The sequence below is a fragment of the Mobula hypostoma genome, chromosome 2 (assembly GCF_963921235.1).
Source record: "Mobula hypostoma chromosome 2, sMobHyp1.1, whole genome shotgun sequence".
Classification (NCBI taxonomy): Eukaryota; Metazoa; Chordata; class Chondrichthyes; order Myliobatiformes; family Myliobatidae; genus Mobula; species Mobula hypostoma.
In genome coordinates, this window is record NC_086098.1 from 39,282,494 (window position 1) to 39,300,273 (window position 17,780).

Below are 17,780 nucleotides of genomic sequence, written 5' to 3' on the forward strand. Positions count from 1 at the left end.
TTCACCCGTGTCTGTCTTCAAGGGCCCCATTTTGGTCTTAACTATTTTTTTCCTTTTCACATAGCTAAAGAAGCTTTTACTATCCTCCTTTATATTCTTGGCTAGTTTACCTTCATACCTCATTTTTTTCTCAGCGTATTGCCTTTTTAGTTACCTTCTGTTGCTCTTTAAAAGTTTCCCAATCCTCCAGCTTCCCACACATCTTTGCTATTTTTATTTCTCTTTTATTTTTATACCTGTAGGGAGAGAGGAAGAGAGAGAGAGAGGGATTAAAAGAAGGGAGTGCGAGCAATCAACACAATTTGCACACCAGAGTTCCTGAGGAGACATTGGATTACGCATAATTAGGCACGTGGCGAGTGCCAATAGAAAGACTTGGGCTGAAGCAGAACAACCATTGTGCAAGTGGGGAATTGAGGCTTTGGTTATCAATACTTTGAGGAGAGACGTAGGCTTTAGGTAGATGTTTTTTTACATTATTTATTCTTCCTTTAGAGCAGTGGGGATGCCAGGCAGAATAGTGGAATGCTCCTCTTGGGGGATGTGTGAAGGTAGGGAGACCTCCAGTGTTCCTGATGACTCGGCCTTCACGAAGTGCATCCAGCTGCAGCTTCCAACAGACAGTATTAAGGAGCTAGAGCAGGACCTGGATGAACTCTGGATTATTTCAGAGACTGAGGGGTTGATAGACAGGACATGCAGGGAGGTAATTACATCCACGTTGCAGGACACCCAAGTTGGTGACTGTCAGGAGGGGGAAAAGAGGATTGACAGCTAATGCAAAGTAGATCTGTTGCTGTTCACCTCAACAACAGCTTTGGATACTGTTGGGGCGGGGGGGGGGGGAAATGACCTAGCAGAGGAAAGCCACAATGGTCAGATCTCTGGCTCTGAGTTTGCCTCTGTGGCTCAGGAGGGAAGGGAGGCGAAGAGCTGAGCTGTAGTGATAGTGTAGTGATTTGTTAAGGGAACAAAAATGAGGTTCTATAGATGAGTACGAGATTTCTGGATGGTTTGTTGCCTCCTGGGTGCCAGGGTCAGGGACATCGAGTCCACAGTATTCTTAAGTGGGAGAGTGAACAGCCAGAGGTCGTGATCCATGTCAGTAACAATGACGTGGGTAGGAGGGGTGATGAGGTCCTGAAGTGAGTTTCAAGGAGTTAGGTGCTAAGTTAAAGGACCCTCCAGAGTTGTGATCTCAGGATTGCTACCCATGCCATTTGCTAGTTAGGGCAGAAGTAGGAAGATTATACCGTTTAACTCATGGCTAAGGAGTTGGAGCAGGAGGGAAGTCTTCAGATTTTTGGATCTTTGGATTCTCTTCCAGAGAAGGTGGGACCTGTTTGCACCTGAACTGAAGGGGAACTAATAGCCCAGTGGGAAAAATTGCTAGTGCTGCACGAGTGGGGGGGGGAGGGGGTTTAAATTAGATTTGTGGAAGATGGGAACCAGAGGGACAGAGCAGATATTGGAGTGGTTTTGGAGAAAGATGTTGTTAATTCTACATACAATGTCAGAGATCGAAAGGTTGAGCATGGTGGGACTATTGTTTTGAGCTGCGTATATTTCAATGCAAGGAGTGTTGTCGGAAAGGTGGATGAGCTCAGGTCATAGATCAGCGCATGGAATTTTGACATTGTAGCCATTAGTGAATCTTGGTTGCAGGAGGGGCAAGATTGACTGCTCAGTATTCCAGGGTTCTACTGTTTTAGCCATGTCAGAGTGGGAGGGATTAAAGGGGGAAGCGTGGCATTTCAAGTCAGGGAAAATGTTACAGCAGTGCTCAGTCAAGACAGGTGTGAGAGTTCATCTTGTGAGTATTTACGGATAGAACTGAGGAATAATAAAGTCAAGTCAAGTCTCAGAAACATAGAAACATAGAAAATAGGTGCAGGAGTAGGCCATTCGGCCCTTTGAGCCTGCACTGCCATTCAATATGATCATGGCTGATCATCCAGCTCAGAACCTTGTACCCGCCTTCCCTCCATACCCCCTGATCTCTTTAGCCACAAGGGCCATATCTAACTCCCTCTTAAATATAGCCAATGAACTGGCCTCAACTGTTTCCTGTGGCAGAGAATTCCACAGATTCACCACTCTCTGTGTGAAGAAGTTCTTCCTAATCTTGGTCCTAAAAGGCTTCCCCTTTATCCTCAAACTGTGACCCCTCGTTCTGGACTTCCCCAACATCGGAAACAATCTTCCTGCATCTAGCCTGTCCAATCCCTTTAGGATTTTATACGTTTCAATAAGATCCACCCTCAATCTTCTAAATTCAAGTCGCTTTTATTGTCATTTCAACCATAACTGCTGGTACAGTACACAGTAGCAACAAAAAACGTTCCTCCAGGACCATGGTGCTACATGAAACCACACAAAACTACACTAGACTACGTGAAAAACACAAAACTATATTGGACTTCAGACCTACACAGGACTACATAAAGTGCACAAAACAGTGCAAGACAGTACAATAATTAATAAACAAGACAATAGGTGCAGTAAAGGACAAATTACAATATAATAAATGATGTAAATGTAAACAATGCAAACAATGTTTTAGCAGGAATTGAGAAAGAAATGAACAAAAATTGCAAAGGGAGTGGAGTGGTGTTCAGTTGAGTGTGTGTGTAGGTTGGTGTGTGATTAAACTCTGGGAATTGAGAAGTCTAATGGCTTGGGGGAAGAAATTGTTACACAGTCTGGTAGTGAGAGCCTGAATGCTTCGGTACTTTTTGCCAGGTGGCAGGAGGGAGAAGAGTTCGTATGAGGGGTGCGTGGGGTCCTTCACAATGCTGTTAGCTTTGTGGATGCAGCGTGTGGTGTAAATGTCTGTAAAGGTATGACCACGTTAATGGGATTATATTATACACTATCCAACGGTCCGTGGGATTTGGGGAATAAATTTGTAGCAAAGTTGCAGACTATTGCAAAAAAAGATAAGGTTATGATAGTGGGTGATTTTAATTTTGCACATACTGTGAAAGGACCAAGTGGGAAACAGTTTGTCAAATATGTTCAGGAAAGTTTCCTTAATCAGTACATAGAAGTCCTGACTAGAAAAAATATGATACTGGATCTCCTACTAGGGAATGAGACAGGGCAGGTGACAGAAGTTTGTGTAGGGGAACACTGCATATAGTGATAATAATGCCACTACTTTCAAAATATTTATGGAAAAGGATAGGTCTGGTCCTTGGGTTGAGATTCTAAACTGGAGAAAGGTCAAATTTGATGGTATCAGGAAGGAGCTGGCAAACGTGGATTGGGTCAGGTTGTTTTCGGACAAAGGTGTATTTGGCAAGTGGAAGGCCTTGAAAAGTGAAATTTTGAGAGTAGAGTTTGTATGCTTCTGTCAGAATAAGGGAAAAGGATAACAGATTTAGGGAACTATGGTTTTCAAGAGATATTGAGACCTTGGTGCAAAGGAGGTGCATAGTAGGTATCGACAGGCAGGAACAAATTAGGTACTTGAGTATAAGAAATGCAAGAAAACACAAGAAGGAAATCAGAAGGGCTACTAGAAGACATGAGGTTGCTCCAGCAGACAAGGTGAAGGAGAATCTGTTATGTTTTGTAAATCCAGAAACTAAGCAATGAAAATTGCCCTCTCATTATGGGCAATGTGAGATTGCTGGGTAATAAAATGGACAAGTTGATGGCGCTAGCCAGGAGTCAGAAAACATTGCGGGACAGCAGTGTTATGTGTTTTACGAAAACGTGGCTGCACGAAAACGTGGCTGCACGAGGACATACCCAACCAAAAGGTTTCCATAGAGGGCTTCCAGACCGTTCGGGCTGATCTGAAGTGCACTGAGAGCAGTAAGTGTAAAGGAGGGGGGCTTGCTGTTCTGGTTAACAACAGATGGTGCAATCCTGGTTATATTACGATCAAGGAACGTGTTTGTAGCCCGGATATTGAACTTTTTGCTGTTGGACTCTGGCCATATTCCACCGAGATGCAACACTGGGCGTCATGGGAGGTTGTTCCTGCCTGTGGCCATCGAACTTTGCAGCTCCTCAGAAACTCTGAGCCAATAGGCTGGTCCTGGACTTATTTCCATCTGGCATAGTTTGCATATTGTTGTTTGATTGTTTGTGGTTTTGTATTGCTATATTTATGCTCTATTCTTGGTTGGCGCAGCTGTAACGAAACCTAATTTCCTCGGGATCAATGAAGTATATCTATCTATCTATCTAAAGACACAGGAGCTGAGATATTTGCCTACTTAGTTTTTCACTCGGTGAAGCGATCAAATATGACGTGGTGGCGTAATGACTTACGACCTTAATGACCTGTACTTCTTACGTAAGGCCCATAATGAATTATGTAAACAAAGAATGCTTAATCAAACAATATATTTACAATATTGCCTAAATATTAATGAAATATTAAATACACTACACTATTATAAGGGTATATACAGATATATTAAGAACAAAAGGATAGCAACATTGGTTCTCTAGAAGATCAGAGTAATCTATGCATGGGTCTGAAAGAGATGGGTGAGATCCTAAATGGATTTTTTGCATCTGTGTACTTGGGAGATGAAGACAAAGTCCAGAGTTGTGAACCATGTAACCCACTCTAGAAGCTGCCTAGAATTTCCCATGCCATCTGCTAGTACTAGCCTCCCAAAGGGACTGAGGGCACACCTTGTCAGGCCCTGGTGATGTATCGACCCTAATTTGCTTCAAGACAGCAAACACCTCTTACTCTGTAATCTGTATAGGGTCCAGCACGGGAGTAGGTAACATGGTTGGCACAGCATTGTGGGCCGAAGGGCCTGTAATGTGCTGTAGATTTTCTATGTTCTAGTGTTGTGGTTAGCACAATGCTTTACAAAAATAAATAAATAAATATTTAAAACATCCTTAACCAAGGGTGAGGTGCTGGAGTACGGAAGGACAATTAATGTTGATCTTTTGTTGAAGAAAGGTTCTAAGATTAAGCCAGGAAATTTCTAGGCTGGTGCGCCTGACATCAGTAGGGGGAAAGTTATTGGAAGGTATTCTAAAGGACTGGATAAATAACTATTTGGATAGACAGGGACTAAGGAGGGAAAGTCAACATGGCTTTGTGTGTCGTAAGTTATGTCTAACCAATTGTACGGGGTTTTTTGAGGAAGTTATCAGAAAGTTGATGAAGGAAAGGCAGTGGATGTTGTCTGCAAGGCCTTTGACAGTGTCCTGCATGGAAGGTTGGTAAAGAAGATTCAGTCACTTGGTACTCAAGATGAGGTAGTAAATTGAACTAGACATTGGCTTTGTGGGAGAAGCAAGAGAATGGTAGTAGATAGTTGCCTCTCTGACTGCAGGCCGTGACTAGTGGTGTGCCACAGGGATGTGTGCTGGGTCCATTATTGTTTGTTGTCTATATCAAAGATCTGAATGATAATGTGGTGAACTGGATCAGCAAATTTGCAGATAACACCAAGGTTGGAGGTGTGGCGGACTGTGAGAAAGACGATCGAAGTTTGCAGTGGGATATTCATCAGCTGGTGAATGGACTGAAAAATGACAGGCAAGTGTGAGATGTTGCACTTTGGGAGGACCAACCAGGATAGATCTTTCATGGTGAGTGGTAGGGCACTGAAGAGCGCAGTAGAACAGAGAGACCTGGGATACAGAGCATTAATTCCTTAAAAATTGCATAACAGGTAGATGGGGTCATATAGAAAGCTTAGGCTGTAGGACCATAAGACATAGGAGTGGAATTAGGCCAATCAGCCCATCGAGTCTACTCCACCATGTCATCATGGCTGATCCCGGATCCCATTCAACCCCCCATACACCTGCTCTCTTATCATATCTCTCGAAGCCCCAACCAGTCAGGAATCTATCAACTTCTGCTTTAAATATATCCATGGACTTTGCCTCCACTGCAGTCTGTAGCAAAGCATTCCAAAGATTCACCACTCTTTGGCTAAAAAAATTCCTCCTTACTTCTTTTCTAAAAGGTCACCCCTCAAATTTGAGGCTGTGCCCTTTAGTTTTGGATACCCCCACCAGAGGGAACATCCTCTCCACATCCACATTATCTAGTCATTTTGACATTCAGTAGGTTTCAATGAGATCCCTTCTAAATTCCAGTGAGTACAGGCATAAAGCTGCCAACTGCTCCTTTTATGTTAACCCCATTCATTCCTGGAATAATCCTTGTGAGTCTCCTCTGGACTCTCTCCAATGACAATACATCCTTTCTGAGATACGAGGCCCAAAACTGTTGACAATACTCCAAGTGATCTTCCAGCTCTGGTCTTCATATATCAATGTACTGAGTTCAGGAGTTGGGATGTGATGTTGAATTATTATATAAGATGTAGGCAATGACTAATTTAGAGTATTGTGTCTAGTGTTGATCACCTGCCTACAGGAAAGATGCAAGTATGATTGAAAGAGTGCAGAGTAAATTTACAACAATGTTGCTGGGACTTGAGCACCTGAGTGTAAAGAAAGGTTGAACTGCCTTTTAACCCTAGAATGTAGAAGATTGAGGGGAGATTTGATAGAGGTATACAAAATTGTGAGAGATATAGATAATTAAATACAAGTAAGCTTTTGGGTGAGACTACAACTAAAGGTCATGGGTTAAGGGTGAAAGGTAGAATGTTTAAGGGGAACATGAAGGGAAACCTCTTCACTTGGAGGGTTTGAGCATGTGGAACGAGCTGCCAGTGGAAGTGGTGAAACAGGTTTGATTTCAACGTTTAAGAGAAATTTGTTCAGGTGTATGGATAGGGTAATGAAGTGCTTTGATCCAGGTGCAGGACGATGGAACTAAGTAGATTAATTGTTTACTGCGGTCAAGATGGGCTAAATTGTCTGTTTCTCTTCTGTAGTGTTCTATGATGCTACAAAGGAAGGATCTTAGCTCTGAATCCATTTTATTAATGCTACAAGTTTTGCATTTGTGAACTAAAAGAAAATATTTTACAATTTTAATTTGATTCATACCCAAATTTCTATTTGCAGTGAAGGCTTTAATGGATTTGATATCCTGTCCAAATCTATTTTGGTAGCTAAATGATTTTCTTTCGCCACTTTATATCTGATGGGTATATTTTGTTTTCCATTGCTGACTGTTCACTCATGGGATGACTTAAATGTAATGTCCAATATTGTGTAGTCAAATAGTGCCCAATCAACATTATTTGATACATATCCATCTTCACTCCCAAGTATCAGCAACTTGGTGAAAAATTGATAATATTATCATAAAATCTTTTTGACTCTCCATCATCCTATCTGCTCTACATTTCATGAATGGTAGTTCAGAGAGTGGGTGTTATTGTTGGTTCCCCCTTATGTTGTTGAATGCTGTACTTTTGCCTTCACCTTCTCACCACCATCAGCAATAAAGTTTCTCACCACCAACTACCTTCATCCCTCTTCTCCCTACCACAGATATTGTTTCAGATTGAAAGAAGAACTTGTATTTACATAAAACCTCTCATGGGGAGCTATGATCTGAGTGCAGGTTGATGTGACCAGGCAGATAAATGGGACTTGGCAGATTAAAAAAACCTTCACTGCAAATAATTACAGTTGAAGTACGGTCACTGTTGTAGAACAAAAAACATAGCAGCCACTTGGTACACAGCAAACTCCCATGGTGAAATCTCTTGACAATTACCTTTTAATACAAACATATGCCTTATGAACACATGTAGGCTACTCAACCCTTCGTACTTGCGCTACCATTCAATTAAGGCCCCTCTCACTCTTCTAAATTTTAATGGATACCACCTATCATGTCTAACTTTCACTCATAAGACACTCTGCCCATTCCAAGTACAAAACACGGATAATCCACATACCTCGACACTGTTTTATCACCCCTTGTTCAATCCCTTCCGACCTATGTTCGTGACACTTCTCACGCTCTTAAACTTTTCGATGATTTTAAGTTCCCTGGCCCCCACTGCTTTATTTTCACCATGGATGTCCAGTCCTTATATACTTCCATCCCCCATCAGGAAGGTCTCAAAGCTCTATGCTTCTTTTTGGATTCCAGACCTAATCAGTTCCCCTCTACCACCACTCTGCTCCGTCTAGCGGAATTAGTCCTTACTCTTAATAATTTCTCCTTTTGCTCCTCCCATTTCCTTCAAACTAAAGGTGTAGCTATGGGCACCTGTATGGGTCCTAGCTATGCCTGCCTTTTTGTTGGGTTTGTGGAACAATCTATGTTCCGTGCCTATTCTGGTATCTGTCCCCCACTTTTCCTTCGCTACATCGACGACTGCATTGGCGCTGCTTCCTGCACGCATGCAGAACTCGTTGACTTTATTAACTTTGCCTCCAACTCTCACCCTGCCCTCAAGTTTACCTGGTCCATTTCCGACACCTCCCTCCCCTTTCTAGATCTTTCTGTCTCTGTCTCTGGAGACAGCTTATCCACTGATGTCTACAATAAGCCTACTGACTCTCACAGCTATCTGGACTATTCCTCTTCTCACCCTGTCTCTTGCAAAAACGCCATCCCCTTCTCGCAATTCCTCCGTCTCCGCCGCATCTGCTCTCAGGATGAGGCTTTTCGTTCTAGGACGAGAGAGATGTCTTCATTTTTTAAAGAAAGGGGCTTCCCTTCCTCCACTATCAACTCTGCTCTTAAACACATCTCCCCCATTTCACGTACATCTGCTCTCACTCCATCCTCCCACCACCCCACTAGGAATAGAGTTCCCCTGGTCCTCACCTACCACCCCACCAGCCTCCGGGTCCAACATATTATTCTCTGTAACTTCCGCCACCTCCAACGGGATCCCACCACTAAGCACATCTTTCCCTCCCCCCCTCTCTCTGCATTCTGCAGGGATCGCTCCCTACACAACTCCCTTGTCCATTCGTCCCCCCCATCCCTCCCCACTGATCTCCCTCCTGGCACTTATCCGTGTAAGCGGAACAAGTGCTACACATGCCCTTACACTTCCTCCCTTACCACCATTCAGGGCCCCAAACAGTCCTTCCAGGTGAGGCATCACTTCACCTGTGAGTCGACTGGGGTGATATACTGCGTCCAGTGCTCCCGATGTGGCCTTTTATATATTGGTGAGACCCGACGCAGACTGGGAGACCGCTTTGCTGAACATCTACGCTCTGTCCGCCAGAGAAAGCAGGATCTCCCAGTGGCCACACATTTTAATTCCACATCCCATTCCCATTCTGACATGTCTATCCACTGCCTCCTCTACTGTAAAGATGAAGCCACACTCAGGTTGGAGGAACAACACCTTATATTCCGTCTGGGTAGCCTCCAACCTGATGGCATGAACATCGACTTCTCTAACTTCCACTAAGGCCCCACCTCCCCCTCGTACCCCATCTGTTACTCATTTTTATGCACACATTCTTTCTCTCACTCTCCTTTTTCTCCCTCTGTCCCTCTGAATATACCTCTTGCCCATCCTCTGGGTCACCCCCCCCTCCTCGTCTTTCTTCCCGGACCTCCTGTCCCATGATCCTCTCGTATCCCCTTTTGCCTATCACCTGTCCAGCTCTCGGCTCTATCCCTCCCCCTCCTGTCTTCTCCTATCATTTTGCATCTCCCCCTCCCCCTCCAGCTTTCAAATCCCTTACTCACTCTTCCCTCAGTTAGTCCTGACGAAGGGTCTCGGCCTGAAACGTCGACTGCGCCTCTTCCTATAGATGCTGCCTGGCCTGCTGCGTTCACCAGCAACTTTGATGTATATTGCGATAATCCACAGTCCAGCTTTTTAAGAAATGCCAGTGGTTCAGCATCTGCCTCACCTGGTTGCATTCTCTACGATCCTTTAAATCTACTGTGAATCCCTTTTCCATTCTCCCTTTAAACATCCCTCTGCATCTCAGAAGTCTGTATTCTGGCACAATTTAGATAATGTGCTTTTCCTTATTTTTCCTTCTGTATAAAAAGCTAAATGCCCGAGTTCAGGAAGTTAAGGAAGTTCAATCTGTCCCTGGTGACTCTTGCCAATTGTTACAGATGTGCCGTAAAAGCACCCTATCCAGATGCATCATTGCTTGGAATGGCAATTGCTCTGCCCAACATTGCAAGAAACTGCAGTGCTGTGAACCTTATCCATTCATCCCTCCTCACTAGTCTCCCTTCTGGCATATATCCCTGCAAGTGCTACACCTGCTGTTCTTCTCCTCCCTCACCTCCATTCAGAACCCCAAACATTCCTTCTGAGTGAGCCAACCCCTCACCTGCAAATCTGCTGGGGTCATTTACTGTATCCGGTGCTCCCCATGAGGTCTCCTCTACTTTGGTTGAGCACCTCTGCTCCATTCGCAAGAACAGAATTTCCTGGTGGCCAGCCATTTTAATTCTTATCCCCATTCCCATTCCGACATGTCAGTCCATGGCTTCCTTTATGCCATGAGGCTACCTTCATAGTGAAGGAGCAACACCTTGTATTCCTTTAGGCAGCCTCCAACTTGATGGCATGAACTTCAATTTCTCCAACTTCTGGCAATTCCCTCTGCCCCCACTTCTTCAAAACCCCACTCTAATCTCTTACCCCTCTCCTTACCAACCTATCTCCATCTCCTTGTTCCCCTCTCCTTTACTTTCTCCCATGATCCACTCTCCTGACCTCTTAGATTCCTTCATCTTCAGCCCTTTACCTTTTCCACCTATCACCTCCCAACTTCTTACTTGACCCACTTGGCTTCAGCTATCACCTCTTAGATTGTCCTCCATCCCCTCCACTCACTTTCTTATTCTGGCATCTTCACCTTTCCTTTCCAGTCCTAATGAACAATCTCAGCCTAAAATGTCGATAGTTTATTGATTTCTAGACCTGCTGAGTTCCTCCAGCATTTTGTGTGTGTTGAGCTGTGAACGCAGCCTAGTCTATCTCACTAAACAATATCCCATACACAGGCTCTGTCGACACTTCCTGCTGTCTTTGGAAAGGAAAGGAAACAACATTATCAAGGATCCCTCCAGCTGCCGTCATCCTGTCTTCTCTCCTGTCCCATTGGGCAGTAGATATAAAACCCCATGATCATGAACCATCTGACTCACTGATGGTTCTGTCCCACCATTATCAGACCCACGAACAAACCTCTCAAACACTAAAGGATGAACTCTCGAACTCTCAATCTCTCAGTCTATCTCGTTGTGGTTTTTGCACTTTATTCTTTACCTTCCCAGCACTTGCTCTAGAATTGTAACATTATATTCTGCATTTCTTTTTACTACCTTGATGTAATTATGTAGGGCATGATCTGTCCGGATGGCATTCAAACAGAAGTTTTTCACTCTTTCTCAGCCAAAACTGATACTATCTCCAGCAGTGCAGCCCTCCGTCTATGTGGGAGCATTGCAATAGATTTTAGTGTTTAAATCTCCAGGAAGAAATTCAAAACCACACTTGCTGGTTTACGTTACTGACTGAGCTAGAGCTAACATCAACCAAGTCAGACTACTTACAATCCAAAATCCTCATCTGCTACCAACCAGGCTTCTGAGCTTTTCATCCTTTCTTTCACAATTAGTGCTTGCTCCTCTCTTTGTATCAATGACTCTTTCCGTCAGCTCAATTAAACCTCAGCTGACAAATTATGCTCCTCCCATTGACTATCTGTACTCCAGCCACTGTAAACCTCAACCTATTCAAAATTCTGTTATCCAAGTGCTGGCGTATCAGGTCACATCCTTGCATCACCACTCAGGTTGTTGAGATATCAATACTTGGTCTCCCGGTGTCTTTAATTAAAAGCTATCATGCTGTATTTAAATGCATTATTATATCCTCCAATCTAAAACCATCCTTCCATAATTTTCCAGGTCTGGCTTTCTGTGATCCATCCCTCTCCCCTGCATCTATCCAGCTCAGCCCCAAATTAAGACTGAGGCACAACAGGCAAACTCAGAATAATACATTTATATTAAGTGTTGTGTCATATTGAATTTTTGTGGGTAAGTCTTGGAATTAAGAACTTGCACAAGTAGCTGGCCAGTAATGTTGCAAAGTTGTAACTGTCATAAAATGGTATGGAAAACATAATAGGTTTCTGCACTGTTCATTTATACCTGTTTGATTCCTGAGTGTCATTAGTCCATTCATGTGGTATTTATCTTGATTTGTGTCAGATGCGAACAGTGAAATACTTTGTCAGGTCAGTACAAGTTTTACTTCTTACCTAATATGGAATACAAATTAATATATAAAAATAAATTTTACTAAGAAGGTATGTTAAATACTTCACCATATTCCGTCTTAAATGAAATATATAGACACACACTTTACTGGTGCATGTGCACATTTTAATTGAACAATTGAACTAGGATGTAAGTTCATCTTGGGTAGGAGTGTGAGATTGGCACACGGAATAAAATAACCCAGAAAATGGCAAACTGGCTGTCAGTTCATGGTAGTCCCAAGTACATACTATATTGGCATAATTTTGTTGATCTCTTAAGGCTCAGTTTAAATGTGCTTTTAAAAGATAAACTTTCTGAAATTATGCTATACTCATGTGGGTGACTATGTGTGTAGTTCATAGGGTATCCAGAAACTCCTGTTCAAATTGAGATAAGTCAAGTCGTTGAGGTTCATTTGCTCAAAGTCACACACATGAAGGGCCAACATGTGGAGTTCATGGATGCTTCTTGTGTTGTGAGATTATGAAAAGGTCTGATCGCTCATTCACAGTTATTCAAATTGAGCCAAAGAATTATTTAAAACAGAATAGATTGGATGAAATTGCTTGATTTGGATTTCAGATTCAATCCCAGTACAGAGAACAATTTGATCAGACTGACAATAGGCTTAACGATCAACATTGTCCCTTTTTTGACTCTGGATTAGTTTCATGCCATCTCTCAGTAGCTTAGCAGAAAAAAACACAGCTCAGAATTCACATTTTAAGAAAGGGATGGAAAAATAAGCACATCAGGAAAAGAAAGTGAGATTTGGCAGCATTAATTTGTTTTTCTCAAATTCAGTTTTCATTTTTTTTGAATTTTTTACTTTAAATTTCTCATTTGCCTACAGTATGATGCCATTTTCAAATATCTGCTGCCATGCTTTTCATAAGACACTGGAGGAACTCAGCAGGTCGGGAAGCCTCCGTGGAAAAGATCAGACAACGTTTCGGGCCGGAACCCTTTGTCAGGTCCTGACGAAGGGTTCCGGCCTGAAACATTGACTGATCTTTTCCAAGGATGCTTCACGACCTGCTGCGTTCCTCCAGTGAGTTGTGAGTGTTGCTTTGACCCCAGCATCTGCAGATTATTTTGTGTTTATGCTTTTCATAAGTCTTTATGTAAGTAAAACACTGAGAAATAAGGGCCCTCAACTGCCTAATTATGTTATCCTGAGGTTTCTGTCAGCTAAAGCCTACAGCAATGGAACACAAATCTGCAGGCCTTCCTTTATGTTATACATCTCCTGGCTTGGAAATGTATTGCTGTTCTCTATTCAACAACACTCTGGGAGCACCTTCGCCACCAGGACTGCACACCACTGTAATCAGGAGCCAAACTGCAAACAACGATGAGCTCCTGGAGAAAGCACAGTCACATTCCCTATTCAGTATCTTAGTTTAAGCAAGTCTTGGGGAGTAGTTCAGTGCCTCAACAAACTTCCTGCTCAAAAAATGTTCACAGCCAGCCTGGTGTGTGGAAAAAAAACAACCAAGAAACTTATTTCTTAATAGGGTCCTACTCTAATTCAGAGCTGAAGCCTTATTAATATATTTTATTAATGTCAGGTAGCAGTGTGGACATCTAACCAGAAATATGAAAGCAGATATTGCAGATGGAGAAAATATGAAAAAGTAAAATACTGGTAAATATATGTCATCGTATACAAGCCTGAGATTTGTTTTTTTCGGGACATAATTCCGAGTAATTCCAAGAACCATAATAGAATCAATGACAGACAGCAGACAAACAACTAATATGCAAAAGATAACAAACTGTGCAAATTCAAAAGAGAAAAAAAGATGATACAAAATAAACAATAAATATCAAGAACATAAGATGAAGAGTCCTTGAAAGTGAGTCAGTGAAAGGTCAGTGACTGGTCAACATTCATCTAATAGCATTGACTCTGTTCTTCTCTTCTGCTTGACTTGTTAAGCTTTCCCTGTACTTTCTATTTATGTTAGACCCAACAAATGCCAGAAATAATAGCACATTGTACTTACTTACCAAACACTTGGCTACAAAAATCTGCTTTTTGGCCCCTATTTTTCTCTAAGAATACAGGTAAAAGGTCTTCTCATTTCTACTCCACAATCATTTGCATGCCATTACTCAGTCTGTTTGGATATTTCACTTGGTTTATCAGTCCTGTGGATTCTGTTTGTTGCTTACCTTTGATTTTGTCCTAACTAATGTGACTTCCTTGCAGACAGGGTAGCGTCCCAGTCATTTGGGTGGAAATACCAGTGTTGTTTATGAACTACACCTATTGTCCGAGTGAAAAATGGAAATAGATATACCATATGTCCTTTTTGTGAGTTGAGAGATATTTCTGCAAAACTTTCCCTTAAAAGACCATTTTTTTTCTGCATGGGTTTTATGGTAATGCAGCTTGTAGGCGACATTTGGTTATAAGGGGCCTGCCTGGGCCAAACCAATTTTCGTACTTTTTTGCCTTTTTTCTTTCGTGTCCTTATCCAAGAACACGGGAATATGTTTCACAGCTTGTTGTATCATTCAGTTGCTCTGCACAGCAGTGATTCTTTTTCCATTAACCTCTTCTCAGCTTGAGTTCAGCGGAAATAACCAAATAGGCAAAATAATATTAAAAACTTTATGGACCAATGTATTTTAAAAAAAATTTCCCCTTCCAGGAAAATTTCCTTCTCCTACAATTCACCAAATACAGATGTCAAAAAGCCAACTATGCACTGTGTGTGGCTGCTAAAAAAACAAATGTTTAAACATGAAGAGAAATGTTAATAATATAGTACCCATCATTTTGTTTGCTTATATTGGCAGATCAATTGTGTTAATATGAATCCTATATTTTTTTATGGATGAGGCAGTCTTGATTATACTCATTTTATCTCTTTTTATTGGCTATATTATGTTATTGATGACTCCCATGTCTCATATTGACCACATTAGCCTCTTAGTATCTTTTTTAAGCTTTCCCCATCATTGATGCAGAACATTTATAGAAATTAGTTAATGTAGTTGCATTTTATTAACAAGAGGTTCAGCCAACGAATCTTGAAAATGATTATTCAGGTCTGTTTTTGAAAAATAAATCTAAATGATTCCGATATATCAATTCTACATCATTGATCCATTTATCATACTTTAGGAGTAAAATAGCCAGGTGATTAGATGGATAACCAACAGAGTTTCAGCGCATTATTATCTACTAATTGATGTTAACAATGAATAAAATTAGCAAAAGGACAAAGTACAAAACTGGCAACAGCATATTTTTCTTTATTTGCTGTATCTCTCTACCTAAGTTATGTGCTCCAATCTTAAATTCACTCTTTTCTCTTTTATCCAAATGGCAAGTCCAAATCCAAATCTCCCAGCATTTACGAAACCTCCTCATAAATATATTTGCAGGAGATACATGAAAGCAATGCAGCACTCTGGACTTTAGTTTAATCTTCTCCAGAACAACTTGCACCTAAAACTCTCTGCTGGGTAACCTGAATACATGGAGCTTATTTTCTGATAGCCTTGTCCAACCATTTCATGGAAGGTACATCTTCTTTGCTTCAATGTTATGGAGGAATACTGTTTAAAAAAAACTCTCAGTCACTTTGAGGTTCCTCCCCCCCCCCCAATATTCCTAGTTAATAGGTGAATATCTGTCCCTTATGAATGAGAAAGTATAGTGGTGATCAATTGGCTACAATGAGTTCTGATGAGAGAATTGTATTAGATTTCATTGTTCTTATGATCAAGTTTCTAGTTTTTGAAAAATCAAGTATCGATTATGGCAAATCTTTGATCAGAGCAAATTATCTCTGGCTGATGCATAAGAATCTGAAAAAGAAAACAGAAAAACTGAGTCAGACTGAAGTAGTGTAGGAATTGCCAAATAGTAGTGTTGGATGGGCCTGTTTCTATCATTCTTTTGTCATTCCAAATCATCTGGTCATCTGCCACAATTAAATTGCTCTTCTTGGTCATCTGACAAATTTCCAGCATGTTTCATAGAAACACTGTCACTTGATGATATCATGGGAAGTGTTGATTTCAAGTTTTAACCAAGTGGGAGGTGATCCAACGCTGACAAGTTTTTTTCTCTCTAATGTACAAATGTGTAGATTGACTCAGCTTCACATGAAGTTCCAGTTTCATTTCAGAGAGTCCCTTCAAATGAGATTCAACTGAGTTTAAGAACTAGTTTTAGTGATTTAGTACAGTAGTATTTAACCACTGGGTCTTGAGTTATGTAAAACCTACGTGCATTGCAGTTTACTGCTCTTTATTCTCCTTCTGAGTTGCCATTCTCGATACTTTTTTATCCTGCCTGTAAGGGTGGCGGACTTGGAACAACTAATAGAGCTGCTGCGTCATAACGCCAGATACCTGGCTCTAACCCTGACCTGGGGTCCTCCCTTATTGGGGTTTGCACACACTTTCTATTACTGTACTGTATGAGCGCTGCACTGATTGGTAAGTTACAGTAAATATAATTCCATTAGACAAATGAAGTACCCACTTCCTCCTTATAAACCCAGCCAAATCTAAAATAGATATTGGTTATGAACCTTAATGCGTGGACATTGCTTACAGCAATTCCTACACTACTTTAGTTGGCACTTCTGTGGCTGCAGAATACTTTGAGATGATTTGAAATCTTGAAATGGCAAGTTCTTTCTTCCTCCACTTACCTTCCCAAAGTCTTTTCCAATGATGAATGTAACCTGAGGTTTTCTGGTTTTGGCCTGCTAAGATCATGGTTCCCGTCATGCAGTCTGTAAAAGGCACTCTCGTTGGAGCCTTGCACTATCATGCTCAACTATTGCATTAGAAATACTGTAAAACCAAATACATTGGACTTCAGTAAGAGCAAGAAATGTGGTCAGCAGTCGGGCAATGGTTACTTTGCTCAGTACAGTTGAAGAACCCAAGTGTATCTGTATAATTAGAAAGGAAAGTGATATGCAAAAACATTCTCAGTCTGTGAAGGTTCACTATCTGCACAGTGAGGTGTAACTTATTTAAAATGCAGTGGCAAGTTCATGCACTTGGTTACCTGGCAACTAATTTTTTCCTTGCAGTTTCCTGAGTTCAAGGACGAGAAAGTACTGCAGGCTACACTGTCCTCCACATTGTGTCACATATTACCACAAGACCTCCTGTTCAAATGCACTTCCTGCTTGTATTTCAAAGCCAGTGTTTTCAGGGATTTGAATTCCTCTCTAGTTCTCAGCACTTCCACAGATTATGAACTAAACTTTGCAAGTCTCACAAAAATCATAAATAATTTTAACAGCTCTTTCTCACACCTGCCCCTACCCCATGGAATGTGCAGTACTCTTAAGCTACAGACATGGTGTCACAAATCTTCTTTGCCTCTTGGAGTAGTGTTGGAGTTGTAAAAAATAGTTTCAATTATTCCCAAGTGGTATTTTGAAATCCTTCATTTGTAGGATGAATGTACAACTCCTTAGACTTTAAATCTATCAACGTAAATGATGTACAGTAAGTAAAGTGCAAAGAAGAGTTGTAATATCTTAATGTGCTGAAATTGCAGAAATACTGAGTGGAATAAAATACCTAGCTGAAGATGTATGGATTATAAACTGGATCTATTACCAATGAACCACTCTAAAGATTTTTGTATTCATGCAAA